Here is a 15,901-nt window from a genome sequence, read left to right as displayed (position 1 = left end):
GTCAGGGTTAGGTTTAGGGTCAAGGTAAGGGAGGGCTAGAGTCGCTACAAATATGTGAGCCTCCATACTTTGTTCTTAAATCGCTGTCTGTACCTTCTCCCCAACACTGCCTCCAGGTACTTCTTCATAGCCATCTGTTTCCTGTAGCGACTGTAGCCGTCTGTGAAGATGCCGTCTGAGTGACGCTTTGATAACGGCTCCGATTCATCCTCCATACTTCTCTCCTCACTGCATTGACATGGGACAACATATTAGTACAGCATGGTACTACATTCCGCTCTCCTCACTTAAACACATAATCATATTACTACGTCATACTATATGTCATATTAGTATATAGATCCTACTAAATAGATCTTACTACATACAGTAGATCCTACTACATACAGTAGATCCTACTACATACTGTAGATCCTACTACATAAATCCTACAACACACAGTAGATCCTACTACATACAGTAGATTCTACTACATACAATAGATTCTACTACATAGATACTACTACATAAAGTAGATCCTACTACATACAGTAGATCCTACTACATACAGTGGATTATACTACATAGATCCTATTACATACAGTAGATCCTACTACATACTGTATATCCTACTACGTACAGTAGACCGTACTACATACTGTAGATCCTACTACATACAGTAGATTTTACTACATACAGTAGCTCCTACTGTACTACATACGTCCTACTACATACAGTAGACTGTACTACATACTGTAGATCCTACTACATACTGTATATCCTACTACATACAGTAGACCGTACTACATACTGTAGATCCTCCTACATACAGTAGATTTTACTACATACAGTAGCTCCTACTGTACTACATAGATCCTACTACATACAGTAGCTCTTACTGTACTACATAAGTCCTACTACATACAGTAGGTCCTATTACATACAGTATATTCTACTACATACATCCTAATACATACAGTAGGTACTACAACATACTGTAGATCCTACTACACCTGGTACGGCAACTGCACCGCCCTCAACCGCAAGGATCTCCAGAGGGTGGTGAGGTCTGCACAACGCATCACCAGGGCTAACTTGCCCTCCAGGACACCTACAGCACCCGATGTCACAGGAAGGCCAAAAAGATCATCAAGGACAACAACCACCCGAGCCACTGCTTGTTCACCCCGCTATCATCCAGAAGGCGAAGTAGGAAAAGGTGCATCAAAGCTGGGACAGAGAGACTGAAAAACAGTTTCTATCTCAAGGCCATCAGACTGTTTAAACAGCCATCACTAACACAGAGAGGCTGCTGCCTACATACAGACTTGAAATCATTGGCCACTAACAAATGGATCACTAGTCACTTTAGTAATACCACTTTAATAATGTTTACATATCTTGCATTACTCATCTCATATGTTTATACCGTATTTTATACCATCTATTGCATCTGGCCTATGCCTCTCTGTCATTGCCCATCAATGTATTTACATGTATATATTTTCATTCCATCCCTTTACTTAGATTTGTGTGTATTAGGTAATTGTTGTTGAATTGTTAGATTACATGTTAGATATTACTGCACTGTTGGGAACTAGAAGCATAAGCATTTCGCTACACTCACATTAACATCTGCTAACCATGTGTATGTGAACAATAACATTGGATTTGACTTGAAGCTGTAGACCACACTATCTACCGAGAGACATAGCCGTCTATTTACCACCACAAACCAAAGCTGGCACTAAGACCGCACTCAATAAGCTGTATAAGGCCATAAGCAAACAAGAAAATGCTCACCCAGAAGAGGTGCTCCTAGTGGCCGGGGACTTTAATGCAGGCAATCTTAAATCCATTTAACCTAATTTCTACCAGTCACATGTGCAACCAGAGGGAAAAAGAGTCTAGACCACCTTTACTCCACACACAGAAACATGTACAAAGCTCTCCCTCCCCCTCCATTTGGCAAATCTGACCATAATTATATCCTCCGTATTCCGGCTTACAAGCAAAAACAAAAGCAGGAAGTACCAGTGACTCGCTCAATACGGAAGTGGTTGAATGATGCAGACGCTACGCTATACAGGACTGTTTTGCTAGCACAGACTGGATTATGTTCCGGGATTCATCCAATGGCATTGAGGAGTATACCCCCTCAGTCACCAGCTTCATCAATAATTGCTTTGACGACGTTGTCCCAACAGTGACAGTACGTACATATCCCAACTAGGAACCATGGACTACAGACAACATACGCACAGAGCTAGGCTAGAGCTGCCGCTTTCAAGGAGTGGGACACTAATCCGGACTCTTATAAGAAATACCGCTATGCCCTCAGACGAATCATCAAACAGGCAAAGCATCAATACAAGACTAAGATTGAATCCTATTATACCGGCTCTGACGCTTGTCGGATGTGGCAGAGCTTGCAAACTATTATAAACTACAAAGGGAAACGCAGCCGTGAGCTGCCCAGTGATGTGTCTACCATTTGGGCTAAATGCCTTTTGTGCTCGCTTCGAGGCACGCAACACTGAAGCATGCATGAGAACACCAGCTGTTCCGGACGACTGTTTGATCACGCTCTCCATAGCCAATGTGAGAAAGAGCTTTAAACAGGTCAGCATTGACAAGGCTGCGGGGCCAGATGGATTATCAGGACGTGTACTCAGAGCATGTGCGGACCAACTGGCAAGTGTCTTCACTGACATTTTCAACCTCTCCCTGACCAAGTCTGTAATAGCTACATGTTTCAAGCAGACCACTATAGTCCCTGGGATTCAAAATGGTCGGTTATCTGTTTGTTAACTTGGCATTCGAAGACCTTAGAAAGGCAGGGTAGGAAAAATATAGGTCTGTAGCAGTTTGGGTCTAGAGTGTCTCCCCCTTTAAAGAAGGGGATGACCGCGGCAGCTTTGCAATCTATGGGGATCTCAGACAATACGAAAGAGAGGTTGAACAGGCTAGTAATTGGGGTTGCAACAATTTCGGCAGATAATTTTAGAAAGAGAGGGTCCAGATTGTCTAGCCCAGCTGATTTGTAGGGGTCCAGATTTTGCAGCTCTTTCAGAACATCAGCTATCTGGATTTGGGTGAAAGAGAAATGGGGGAGGCTTGGGCAAGTTGCTGTGGGGGGAGCAGGGCTGTTGACTGGGGTAGGGGTAGCCAGTTGGAAAGCAAGGCCAGCTGTAGAAAAATGCTTATTGAAATTCTCAATTATCATGGATTTATCGGTGGTGACAGTGTTTCCTAGCCTCAGTGCAGTGGACAGCTGGGAGGAGGTGCTCTTATTCTCCATGGACTTTAGTGTCCCAGAACTTTGGGGAGTTTGTGCTACAGGATGCACATTTCTGGTTGAAAAAGATAGCCTTTGATTTCCTAAGTGCCTGTGTATATTGGTTCTTAACTTCCCTGAAAAGTTGCATATCGCTTGGGCTATTCGATGCTAATGCAGAACGCCACAGGATATTTTTGTGCTGGTCAAGGCCAGTCAGGTCTGGAGTGAAGCAAGGGCTATATCTGTTCCTGGTTCTGCATTTTTTTGAATGGGGCATGCTTATTTAACCTGTTGAGGGTAGGGGGCAGTATTGACACGGCTGGATAAAAAACGTACCCGATTTAATCTGGTTACTACTCCTGCCCAGTAACTAGAATATGCATATAATTATTGGCTTTGGATAGAAAACACTCCAAAGTTTCTAAAACTGTTTGAATGGTGTCTGTGAGTATAACAGAACTCAAATGGCAGGTCAAAACCTGAGAGATTCCTTTACAGGAAGTGGCCTGTCTGACCATTTATTGTCTTTCATTGACATCTCTTTCTAAAACTAAGGATCTCTGCGGTAACGTGACACTTCCCACGGCTCCAATAGGCTCTCAGAGCCCGGGAAAAACCTGAATGTCGTCATTCCAGCCCCAGGCTGAAACACATTATCGCCTTTCTCAAGTGGCCGATCAAGGGACTGTGGGCTTAGGCGCGTGCACTGGCCGCCCCCGTCTTTGTGATTTTTCCTCTGTTTACCGAAAATGAGATTCCCGGTCGGAATATTATCGCTTTTTTTACGAGATAAATTGCATAAAAATTGATTTTAAACAGCGGTTGACATGCTTCGAAGTACGGTAATGGAATATTTAGACATTTTTTGTCACGAATTGCGCCATGCGTGCGACCCTGATTTACCATTTCGGATAGTTTCTGGAACGCACAAACAAAACGCCGCTATTCGGATATAACGATGGATTATTTGGGACCAAACCAACATTTGTTATTGAAGTAGAAGTCCTGGGAGTGCATTCTGACGAAGACAACAAAGGTAATAACATTTTTGTTATAGTAAATCTGATTTTGGTGAAGGCTAAACTTGCCGGGTGTCTAAATAGCTAGCCCGTGATGGCTGGGCTATGTACTTAGAATATTGCAAAATGTGCTTTCACCAAAAAGCTATTTTAAAATCGGACATATCGAGTGCATAGAGGAGTTCTGTATCTATAATTCTTAAAATAATTGTTATGCTTTTTGTGAACGTTTATCGTGAGTAATTTAGTAAATTGTTAGTAAATTCCCCGGAAGTTTGCGGGGGGTATGCTAGTTCTGAACGTCACATGCTAATGTAAAAAGCTGTTTTTTGATATAAATATGAACTTGATTGAACAAAACATGCATGTATTGTATAACATAATGTCCTAGGTGTGTCATCTGATGAAGATCATCAAAGGTTAGTGCTGCATTTAGCTGTCTTCTGGGTTTTTGTGACATTATATGCTAGCTTGAAAAATGGGTGTCTGATTATTTCTGGCTTGGTACTCTGCTGACATAATCTAATGTTTTGCTTTCGCTGTAAAGCCTTTTTGAAATCAGACAGTGTGGTTAGATAAATGCTGTGAAATAGTCATATGTTTTTGTATTTTTGAGGAATTTGTAATTCCCGCCACGCCTATCATTGGATATTGGAGCAGGTGTTCCGCTAGCGGAACGTCTAGATGTAAGAGGTTAGCATCAGCTGTCAGAGCAGCTTCCTGATCATTGCACCTGTACACAGCCCATCTGTAAATAGCCCACCCGACTACCTCATCCCAATATTGTTATTTTTTTTGTTGCTCCTTTGCACCCCAGTATCTCTACTTGCACATTCATCTTCTGCACATTTATCACTCCAGTGTTTAATGCTATATTGTAATTATTTTGCCACTATGGCCTATTTATTGCCTTACCTGCCTTATCTTACCTTATTTGCACACACTGTATATAGACTTTTTCTATTGTGTTATTGACTGTACGTTTGTTTATCCTATGTGTAACTGTGTTTTTTGTGTCACTTTGCTTTATCTTGGCCAGGTCGCAGTTGTAAATGTGAACTTGATCTCAACTGACCTACCTGGTTAAATAAAGGTGAAATAATGAAAAATAAAAACATTGTTGGCGTGTGCCCCTGGCTATCCGTCAAAAAAAGAAATAATAATTGTGCCGTCTGGTTATTAGGGATAGGGTCTAGTTTCCTGAATTTCTGTTTGACATACATGTCCAAAGTAAACTGCCTGTTACTCAGGACCAGAAGCCAGGATGTACATATAATTGGGAGCATTTTATAGAAAACACTTTGAAGTTTCTAAAACTGTTAAAATAATATCTGAGACTATAACAGAACTGATATGGCAGGTGAAAATCAGAAGAAAATCCAACCTGAATTTTTTTTGTTGCACTCCCAGGCTCTTATAATGAAAACCTATTGTTTCTATGTACATCTGTCTCCCAGATTGCAATTCCTATGGCTTCCACTAGATGTCAGCAGTCTTTATTCAAGGTTTCAGGCTTGTTTTTTGAAAAACAAGCAAGAATTTTGAGTTTTGGTGAGAAGAGCAACAGAACAATATCATTCTTTCGGCGCGTGAGGGAGAGTGCACGCTTACTAATTTTCCTTTCCTTTTGAACATACTACTTTCCATATGAAATATTATAGTTTATTTACATTTTAGAGTATCTAAGGATTAAATAGAAGATGTTTAGCAGTATGTTTTTGGTCTCCTTTGTCTGCATGTTGAACGAGTGGATTACTGAAATTGATTGTGCCAACTAAACTGACTTTTGGGATATAAAGAAGGATTTTATTTACCAAAATGACCATTCATGTTTTAGCTGGGACCCTTGGGATTGCAAACAGAGGAAGATCTTCAAAAGTATGTGATTTATTTAATTGCTATTTGTGATTTTATGAAGCCTGTGCTGGTTGAAAGATATGTTGATGTGGGGCGCCGTCCTCAGAGAATCGTATGGTATGCTTTCGCTGTAAAGTCTATTTGAAATCGGACAACGCAGTTAGATTAACAAGAATTTAAGCTTTTAAATGATATAAGATACTTGTATGTTTCTGAATGTTTAATATTATCATTATTTATTTGAATTGCATGCCCTCCAATTTCACCGGATGTTGTTGGCTTGTGTCCCGCTAGCAGGAGTCCTATCCCTAAATATACGGAATTTGAAATGATTAAGGCTTATAGTCAAGTATGACAATTTAGTACTTTTCCACCACTGGATGTGGCTGGGGGTTATAGCATTTCTTTCACATGACGCATCAATTTAGACAAGTGTGTCTGGGTTAGTGTCATCAAATATTTTCTGTTTACCTGGAATGTTTCCTTATTGTAGAGCACTACCACTTTTAGTCTTAAACCTGTTAGGGCTAGGGGGCAGCATTGACACGGCTGGATAAAAAACATACCCGATTTAATCTGGTTACCACTCCTACCCAGTAACTAGAATATGCATATACTTATTACATATGGATAGAAAACACCCTAAATTTTCTAAAACTGTTTGAATGGTGTCTGTGAGTTTAAGAGAACTCAAATGGCAGGTCAAAACCTGAGAGATTCCTTTACAGGAAGTGGCCTGTCTGACCATTTCTTGAACTTCTTTTCCATCTCTATCATTTACTAAGGATCTCTGCTCTAACGTGACACTTCCCACGTCGTCCATAGGCGCTCAGAGCCCGGGAAAAAACAGAATGTCGTCATTCCAGCCCCAGGCTGAAACACATTATCGCCTTTCTCAAGTGGCCGATCAAGGGACACTGGGCTTATGCGCGTGACCCCGACCGCCCCGCCTTTGGGATTTTTTTCCTCTGTTTGCCGAAAAGGAGATTCCCTGTCGGAATATTATCGCTTTTCTATGAGAAAAATGTCGTAAAAATTGATTTTAAACAGCGGTTGACATGCTTCGAAGTACGGTAATGGAATATTTAGAATTTTATTGTCACGAATTGCGCCATGCGCGCGACACTTCTTTACTATTTCGGATAGTGTCTGGAACGCACGAACAAAACGCCGCTATTCGGATATAACGATGGATTATTTTGGACCAAACCAACATTTGTTATTGAAGTAGCAGTCCTGGGTGTGCATTCTGACGAAGACAACAAAAGGTAATCAAACTTTTATAATAGTAAATATGATTATGGTGAGTGCTAAACTTGCCGGGTGTCTAAATAGCGAGCCCGTGATGCCTGGGCTATGTACTTAGAATATTGCAAAATGTGCTTTCACCAAAAAGCTATTTTAAAATCGGACATATCGAGTGCATAGAGGAGGTCTGTATCTATAATTCTTAAAATAATTGTTATGCTTTTTGTGAACGTTTATCGTGAGTAATTTAGTAAAATGTTAGCGAATTCCCCGGAAGTTTGCGGGGGGTATGCTAGTTCTGAACGTCACATGCTAATGTAAAAAGCTGGTTTTTGATATAAATATGAACTTGATTGAACAAAACATGCATGTATTGTATAACATAATGTCCTAGGGTTGTCATCTGATGAAGATCATCAAAGGTGAGTGCTGCATTTAGCTGTCTTCTGGGTTTTGGTGACATTATATGCTGGCTTGAAAAATGGGTGTCTGATTATTTCTGGCTTGGTACTCTGCTGACATAATCTAATGTTTTGCTTTCGTTGTAAAGCCTTTTTGAAATCGGACAGTGTGGTTAGATTAACGAGAGTCTTGTCTTTAAATGGCTGTAAAATAGTCATATGTTTGAGAAATTGAAGTAATAGGATTTTTAAGGTTTTGAAAATCGCGCCACAGGCTGGCAGTGGCTGTTACGTAGGTGGGACGCAAGCGTCCCACCTAGCCCATAGAGGTTAAGCAGACCACCATAGATCCTATGTCCAAGAATGCCAAAGTAAACTGTCTAAATGACTACCGACCCAGAGCACTCACATCTGTAGCCTTGAAGAGCTTTGAAAAGCTGGTCATGCCTCACATCAACACCATCATCCCAGAAACCCTAGATCCACTCTAATTTGCATAACCCCCCAACAGATCCACAGATGACACAATCTCTATTGCACTCCACACTGCCCTTTCCCACCTGGACAAAAGGAACACCTATGTGACAATGCTATTCATAGACTACAGCTCAGCTTTCAACACCATAGTACCCTCCAAGTTTGTCACTAAGCTAAGGTCCCTTGGACTGAACACATCCCTTTGCAACTGGATCCTGGACTTCCTGATGGAACGCCCCCAGGTGGTGAGGATAGGCAACAACACATCCGCCACTCTGACCCTCAACATGTGGGCCCCTCAGAGGTGTGTGCTTTTCCCCCTCCTTCATTCCCTGTTCACCCACAACTCCTACACCATAATCAAGTTTGCCGATGACACAACTGTGGTTGGCCTGATCACAGACAACAATGAGAGTATATGGAGGAGAGCAAAGACCTGGAAGTGTGGTGCCAGAACAGCAAACTCTCTCTCAGCGTCATAACACAAAGGAGCTTATTGTGGACTACAGGAAACGGAGGGTCGAACACAATCACCATTCACATCGAAGGGGCTGTAGTGGAGTGGGTAGTGGAGTGGGTCGAGAGCTTCAAGTTCCTCGGTGTCCACATCGCTAAGGACCTATCATGGTCCAAACACAGCAACACAGTCATAAAGAGGGCATGACAATGCCTCTTCTCCTTCAGGAGGATGAAAAGCTTTGGCATTGGACCTCTGATCCTCAAAATGTTCTACAGCTGGAACATATGTATTTGTATTTATTATGGACCCCCATTAGTTCCTGCCAAGGCAGCAGTTACACTTCCTGGGGTTTATTATGGGTCCCCATTAGCTGATGCCAAGGTCACAGCTACTTTTCCTGGTGTCCAGCAAAATTAAGGCAGTTATACAATTTTAAAAACATTACAATACATTCATTACAGAATTCACAACACACTGTGTGCCCTCAGGCCCTACTCCACTACCACATATCTACAACGCAAAATCCATGTGTACGTGTGTGTATAGTGCATATGTTATTGTGTGTGTATGCATGTGTCTGACAGCATGTTGTCTGGCCACATCACCGCTTTGTACGGCAACTGCTCAGCATCCGACCGCAAGGCGCTACAGAGGGTAATGCGTACGGCCCAGTACATCACTGGGGCCAAGCTTCGTGCCATCCAGGACATCTATACCAGGAGGTGTCAGAGGAAGACCCTAAAAATGGCCAAAGACTCCAGACACCATGGTCATAGACTGTTCTCTCTGCTACTGCACGGCAAGCGGTACCGAAGCGCCAAGTCTAGATCCAAAAGGCTTCTTAACAACTTCTACCCCCAAGCCATTAGACTCCTGAACAGCTAATCAAATGGCTACCCGGACTATTTGCATTATCCCATCCCACCCCCTTTTTTACGTTGCTGCTACTCTTCCTTATTATCCATGCATATTCACTTTACCTCTACCTACATGTACATATTATTATTCGTTTTTATTTTATTTTTTATTTTAGTATATACTTTCTTAACCCTTATTTTTTCTTAAAACTGCATTGTTGTTAAGGGCTTGTAAGTAAGCATTTCACTGTAAGGTCTACACCAGTTGTATGTGAAAGGTGCATGTGAAAAATAACATTTTATTTAATTTGAAGAGACTGTGAAGGATTCTGAATGGGTGTAGACAAAGAAAAGCTCTCCAGCAGGTCTGCCAAAACAGTCAAGGGCCATTTGCAGTTTTATTGATTTTCAAAGCAGAATTACTTTCCCACTGTTCCTCAACTGTAGTGTATGATATACCATTTTCTAGCTCTGAGTCTCTACTTTTATCCACTGTAAAAAAACACAATTTCAAATGTTGCTACATAGGACCGAATCGAGCTGGTCGGTCGCTACTGTAGTTACCTCAGGTCCATTCTAGTTGAATAGTCAGCTACTGTATCAGGTAGTTTTTTTCCAGCACCACAACATCTCACTGGTATTCCTCTTGTTGTGTTTGATGACAGTAGTTACTGTGCCCCCAAGACAACAACCAACAATCCCTCTCATATTCACATGTACACATACTGCCTCGTTCTGCCACATTGCTCGCAGAATATTTATATATTCTTAATTCCATTTCTGTGTATTGTTGTGAAATTGTTAAATATTACTGTTAGATACTGTATTACTGCACTGTTAGAATTAGAAACACAAGCATTTCGCTACACCCGCAATACAGCCGCTTAACACGTGTATAGGACAAATAAAATTAGATTTGATTTTGACAACAACCAACCTCACCCTGTGATATTCACATGTATACATACTGCCCCAAGGACAACAACCAACCTCACCCTGTCATATTCACATGTATACATACTGCCCCAAGGACAACAACCAACCTCACCCTGTCATATTCACATGTACACATACTGCCCCAAGGACAACAACCAACCTCACCCTGTCATATTCACATGTACACATACTGCCCCAAGGACAACAACCAACCTCACGCTGTCATATTCACATGTATACATACTGCCCCAACGACAACAACCAACCTCACCCTGTCATATTCACATGTATACATACTGCCCCAAGGACAACAACCAACCTCACCCTGTCATATTCACATGTATACATACTGCCCCAAGGACAACATGGGACAGTATATGTATTCAGTATTCTTCTCACCAGTAGAAGCTAGCAGGTTGTTGTCCTTGTTACTGAGGTGTGTCAAGGTGTACTCACCAGTAGAAGCTAGCAGGTTGTTGTCCTTGGTATTGAGTAGTTTGTTTCTGATGTACTGTGTCACCGTGTGTGTGTTTACTGTTCTGTAGGGATTGTGCTGTTGATCTGTATTTGTCCTGTTCCACTTCTGCTGTTCCAGACTGGACTGTTGTAATCCTATTAGTTTCTTTATCACCTCATGGTCACAGATAATCCACTAGTCAACACATATAGGGTCGATTTCCTGGACACAGATTAAGTCTTGGATTAAGAAACACTTTCAATAGAGAATCCATAAAAAATGCTATTTAGTCTAGGATTACAGCTTTTTAGTCCAGGAATCAGTGTGCCCCTACGTAAGAACAAGCTATACGTGCTAAAGTGCTACCTAAAATATTTAATAGAAAAACCAAAACCTGTAACACCTTCCCCCTTACGACAACAAATATATCATATATTATCACAACCAACAGAAAATAACTTCCATTGCACAACATAATCAACTTAAAAGCATCCCTACTCAAATGTGTCGCCTTCTCCAATATAAACCGGCTGTCAACCATTAAATCCAAGACAAAAACAGCCATATTTTTTCTAACTACAGTACCAGTCAAAGGTTTGGACACACCAACTCATTTAAGGGTTTTTCATTACTTTTTACTATTTTCTACATTGTAGAACAATAGTGAAGGCATCAAACTATGAAATAACACATATGGAATCATGTAGTAACCAAAATAGTGTTAAACAAAATATATCTGATATTTGAGAGTCTTCAAAGTAGCCACCCTTTCCCTAGATGACAGCGTGCACACTCTTGGCATTCACCCCCCACCAGCTTCATGAGGTAGTTTTTCATGTCTTTGTTTTTGATGTCTTTGCTATTATTCTACAATTTAGAAAATAGTAAAAATAAAGAAAACCCTTGAATGAGTAGGTGTTTAAAAACCTTTGACTGGTACTGTATATACACTACTGTTCAAAGTTTGGGGTCACTTAGAAATGTCCTTGTTTTTGAAAGAAAAGCCATTTTTTGCCCATTAAAATAACATCAAATTAATCAGAAATACAGTGTAGACATTGTTAATGTTGTAAATTACTATTGTAGCTGGAAAGGGCAGATTCTTTATGGAATATCTACATAGGCGTACAATTATCAGCAACCATAACTCCTGTTTTCCAATGGCACGTTGTGTTAGCTAATCCAAGTTGATAATTTTAAAAGGCTAATTGATCATTAGAAAACCCTTTTGCAATTATGTTAGCACAGCTGAAAACTGTTCTTCTGATTAAAGAAGCAATAAAACTGTCCTTCTTTAGATTAGTTGAGTATCTGGAGCATCAGCATTTGTGGGTTCGATAACAGGCTCAAAATGTTCAGAAACAAAGCACTTTCTTCTGAAACCTGTCAGTCTGTTCTTGTTCTGAGAAATGAAGGCTATTCCATGCGAGAAACTGCCAAGAAACTGAAGATCTAGTACAATGCTGTGTACTACTCCCATCACAGAACAGCGCAAACTGGCTCTAACCAGAATAGAAAGAGGAGTGGAAGGCCCCGGTGCAAAACTGAGCAAGAGGCCAGGTACATTAGAGTGTCTAGTTTGAGAAACAGACGCCTCACAAGTCCTCAACTGGCAGCTTCATTAAATAGTACCTGCAAAACACCAGTCTCAACGTCAAAAGTGAAGAGGCGACTCCGGGATGCTGGCCAGTTTCCGCTGTTCTGTGAAGGGAGTAGTACACAGCGTTGTACTAGATCTTCAGTTTCTTGGCAATTTCTCACATTTGATTTGATCTGGAATTCCCAGGGTAGCTGGTTAGGCCCCTTGCTTTTTCCAATCTTTACTAACGACTCAACACTATACACGTCAGCTACTACAGCGACTGAAATGACTGCAACACTTAACAAAGAGTTGCAGTTAGTTTCAGAGTGGGTGGCAAGGAATAAGTTAGTCCTAAAAATGTTTAAAACTAAAAGCATTGTATTTTGGAAAAATCATTCAATAAACCCTAAACCTCAACTAAATCTTGTAATAAATAATGTGGAAATTGAGCAAGTTGAAATGACTAAACTGCTTGGAGTACACCTGGATTGTAAACTGTCATGGTCAAAACGTATTGATACAACTTTAGCTAAGACGAGGAGAAGTATGTCCTTAATAAAGCGCTGCTCTGCCTTCTTAACAACACTATCAACAAGGCAATTCCTGCAGGCCCTAGTTTCTACCTTCTTAACAACACTATCAACAAGGCAATTCCTGCAGGCCCTAGTTTTGTCACACCTTGACTACTGTTCAGTCGTGTGGTCAGGTGCCACAAAAAAGGACAGAACAGGGCAGCACAGCTGGCCCTAGGATGTACACAGAGAGCTAATATTGATAATATGGATGTCAATCTCTCCTGGATGAAGGTGGAGGAGAGATTGACTTCATCACTACTTGTATTATGAGAGGTATTGACATGTTGAATGCACCGAGCTGTCTGTCTGAACTACTGGCACACAGCTCGGACACCCATGCATATCCCACAAGACATGCCACAAGAGGTCTCTTCACAGTCCCCAAGTCCAGAATAGACTATGGGAGGCGCACAGTACTACATAGAGCCACGACTACATGGAACTCTGTTCCACATCAAGTAACTGATGAAAGCAGTAAAATTTGATTTTAAAAACAGATAAAAAAACATGTTATGGAACAGTGGGGAGTGTGAAACAAAACACAAACATTAGCACAGACACATGCATTCACACACTATAACATACGCACTATACACACACTTACGTATGCATGTAGTACTGTAGATATGTGGTAGTGGTGGAGTAAAGGACTGAGGGCACACAGTGTGTTGTGAAATCTGTGAATGTATTGTATAAACTGCCTTCATTTACAAGCTGCTGCTTGTTTTGATCATGCAGACTGGGACATGTTCTTGGTAGCCTCAGAGAATAATATAGACTTATACGCTTATTCGGTGAGTGAGTTTATAAGGAAGTACATAGGAGATGTTGTACCCACCCTAACCAGAAACTGTGGATAGATGTCGGCTTTTGCGCAAAACTGAAAGCGCGAACCACTGCATTTAACCATGGAAAGATGACTGGGAGTATGGCTGAATATAAACAGTGTAGTTATTCCCTCCGCATGGCAATCAAACAAGCAAAATGTCAGAATAGGGACAAATTGGAGTCGCAATTCAACGGCTCAGACACAAGACGTATGTGAAAGGGTCAACAGACAATCACGGACTACAAAATTAAAATCTGCCACGTCACGGACACCAACGTCTTGCTTCCAGACAAGCTAAACACCTTCTTTGTCCACTTTGAGGACATCACAGTGCCACTGACGTGGCCCGCTACCAGGGACTGTGGGCTCTCCTTCTCCGTGGCCGACGTTAATAAGACATTTAAATGTGTTAACCTTCGCAAGGCTGCGGGCCAAGATGGCATCCCTAGCCGCATCCTCAGAGCATGCGCAGACCAGCTGGCTGGAGTGTTTACGGACATATTCAGTCAATCCCTATCCCAGTCTGCTGTCCCCACATGCTTCAAGATGGCCACCATTGTTCTTGTACCCAAGAAGACAAAGGTAACTGAACTGAATGACTTTCGCCCCGTAGAACTCACTTCTGTCATCATGAAGTGCTTTGAGAGACTAGTTAAGGACCATATCACCTCCACCTTACCTGTAACCCTAGACCCACTGCAATTTGCATTCCGCCCCAATAGGTCCACAGACGATACAGTCACCACCACACTGCCCTATCCCATCTGGACAAGAGGAATACCTATTTAAGAATACTGTTCATTGACTACAGCTCAGCATTCAACTCCATAGTAGCCTACAAGCTCATCATTAAGCCCTGGGTCTCAACCCCGCCCTGTGCGATTGGGTCCTGGACTTCCTGACAGGGCTGCCCCCGGTGGTGAAGATTGGAAACACCATCACCTCTCCGCTGATCCTCAACACTGGGGCCCCACAACGGTGCGTGCTCAGCCCCCTCCTGTACTCCCTGTTCACCCATGACTGCGTGGCTAAGCACACCTCCAACTCGATCATAAAGTTTGCAGACAACACAACAGTAGTAGGCTTGATCACCAACAACGATGAGACAGCCTATAGAGAGAAGGTGAGGGCACTCGGAGTGTGGTGTCAGGACAACAACCTCTCACTCAACATCAACAAAACAAAGGAGATGATGGTGGACTTCAGGAAACAGCGGAGGGAGCACCCCCCATCCACATCGACAGGGACAGCAGTGGAAAAGGTGAAACATTTTAAGTTCCTCGGCGTACACATCATGGACAAACTGAAATGGTCCACCCAACCGCTCCAATCCAAGATGGCATAGCAGTCAGACGTCTTTGTCCTGTCGTGTCCCTTGTATATATCTTTTTACATCTTTTCGCATATCTTTTTAAAATATTTTCCTAAACCTCAACTTCAAAATACTCTCCTGCAACCCGACTCACCCAATGTGGCGTGGATCTGCTTTTTTTTCTAAAGTATTTCTATTTACTTCGGATCAGGAATCCCTCAACTGAAGCTAGCCAGCTAACTACCTACCAGCTATCAGTCAGCAAAACATTGCTAGCGATCATCAGCTAACCTTTAGCTCGGAAAGCTCTCGCCAGTTCGAACAACGTGACTCAAACCAGAACATATATATTTTTTCTCCTTATCCGTGGATTCCCACCGCAAACTCTGAACATTTTCATCTGGATCTTTGCAACTAGCTAACCGCAATCCCGGGTGACTACTCCTGGCTAGCGTTTCCATTCCGGAGCAAGCACCAATTAGCCTGAAGCTAGCCCGGCCAGGGCTCCTGTGCTACCACCGAAGCCCACTCCTGGGCAACAATATCCGGACCACTTCTACTGCCGATAAGGGGCACGGAACCCCGTAGGATCGCCTCTACGACTGGAATACCGACATAATCTACCTGAGGAT

Source organism: Salmo salar, chromosome ssa14 (assembly GCF_905237065.1).
Source record: "Salmo salar chromosome ssa14, Ssal_v3.1, whole genome shotgun sequence".
Classification (NCBI taxonomy): domain Eukaryota; kingdom Metazoa; phylum Chordata; class Actinopteri; order Salmoniformes; family Salmonidae; genus Salmo; species Salmo salar.
This window is presented reverse-complemented; position numbering follows the sequence as displayed.